Here is a 1,676-nt window from a genome sequence, read left to right on the forward strand (position 1 = left end):
CCCCACCCCTCCCCCCCCCCGGGGGCCGGGACCGCCCCCCAGCCGGGTCTCTCCCTTTCGGCCCTTCCTGCAAGTCAAGAGGCTGGAATTGAAAAACTCGATTTTCCCCTTTTCCGGAGCCTCCGCCCCAGCGCGGGGCTGGGAGCGGAGCAGGGATGCACCCACACTGCCAGGGAGGCACCCACACTGCCGGGGAAGCACCCACACCGCCAGGGAGGCACCCACACCACCAGGGAGGCACCCACACCACCAGGGATGCCCTCACTGCTCACACTGCTCAGCGATGAGCAGGACCCATCTGCCTACATGTGCCGTGTTAACGCGGCCCTGGGGGTGCTGGAGGCTGCACCTGACACAAATCCTGTTGGAACAAGGGAAGGGAAAGCAGAACAGGGCATACCCGGCAGCACGGGGGTTCCATCCCCTGCCCAAAGCGCCCCAAACCCCTTACACATCCCTGTGCATGCAGGGGTGCAAAGAAAATCAGTTGCTACAGTACTTAATGCAAAGGAAGATGAATGGGTAGAGGAGAGGGTGAGGGGTTTTATCAGCCTCAGGAGCAGCAGCAGGGACACTCTCTCCAGCCACAGGACACAATCCCAGTCTGTCCACTGGGCACAACGTTCTCATCAGCAGCATCAGATCCAAACACGCCAGAGCAGCGCAGCTCTTGAGGGCTTGCAGACACCCCTCTCCTGCTGTACTTCCCAACTCAGCCTCGCCTCTTGCTTGGCAGAGAAGTGATGTTTCTATGCCTGACATCAGCCAAATAGCTGCCGGGGAGGCCCGTGCCCAGGCAAGCTCCTCACATCTGCTTATGGAGAGCAGTAACACGTCAGAGCCACCCTCATGCCAGGCTGAGGGACACAGTGGGGGCTCAGGGACCCCTAAAGCACTAACCAGCTGAGCCTCACGCCTTCCCTAGCCACCAGCCCTGCTGAATTGCTGCTCACAACAATTAAAGCAGACTCAATCGAGCTTTTACCCGCATCCAAACTTCCCCAGAGAGTCTGGTCTCCTGCAGACTGCTCCAAGACCAGAAAAGCCAGAGCTGACGCACGCCGGTGTTATAATGCATGAGCAGCCCGGTGGCAGGACTGGAAAAGCAGGAGAACATCTGCAGAGCTCGGCAAATGTCTAGAAGTTGGGATTTGCCACATATTGCAGGCAGTTTTGCTGGCATGGGGAGGCTGTGAGGAAACTAGGGCAGTGTCTGCGAGCTGCTTCGTAAGCCAGGAGATGCTAACGAAACATACGTCGTTATCTTGGTGCCGCCAATTAGCAGCCTGGCTTGGGCAAGGAGGTCGCTTTGTTGAGCAATGGTGAGTGCTTGAGGAGTGATTCAGCTCGTCCCAGCCGTGGTGCTGGGTGCTCGCTCCTCTGGGGAGAGATTGAATAAACAGATCTTACTTAACAGCAGAGATGTGCTGGGAGCAAGGAGGGAAGGGAAGGGAAGGGAACTGCGTCTCACTGGAAGGGAGCTGCCTTCTCCTGTGTGTTACTTGAGATAAAGCCATGGCTGCTTTGGGTCTTTGTGCAAAGCTTGGATTCTGGGTGGGAGAGATGGGTGCCCTGGAAGACCTGCAAGGGGATGCCCAAGCTGGTGATGGGCAGAGGGCTCAGTGTTACCCAGTACCCAGCCACTCTCATGGCAGCCCCACTGTAGGGAACATAAT

The 1,676-nt window shown here is 57.8% G+C and overlaps 2 protein-coding genes across 2 annotated transcripts in view; one reads left to right on the forward strand and one right to left on the reverse strand.

Moving 5' to 3' along the window:
* The window catches only part of SLC5A10 (solute carrier family 5 (sodium/sugar cotransporter), member 10), a 34,280-nt gene that overhangs the window by 11,778 nt on the left and 20,826 nt on the right, over positions 1-1,676 (reverse strand). The window lies entirely within an intron of this gene.
* FAM83G (family with sequence similarity 83, member G) overlaps positions 1-1,676 on the forward strand; it is a 16,473-nt gene that overhangs the window by 7,018 nt on the left and 7,779 nt on the right. The gene's annotated exons all lie outside the window — the stretch shown is intronic.

This window comes from Nestor notabilis, unplaced genomic scaffold, assembly GCF_000696875.1.
Source record: "Nestor notabilis isolate BGI_N333 unplaced genomic scaffold, ASM69687v1 scaffold15421, whole genome shotgun sequence".
In the NCBI taxonomy this organism is placed as follows: domain Eukaryota; kingdom Metazoa; phylum Chordata; class Aves; order Psittaciformes; family Psittacidae; genus Nestor; species Nestor notabilis.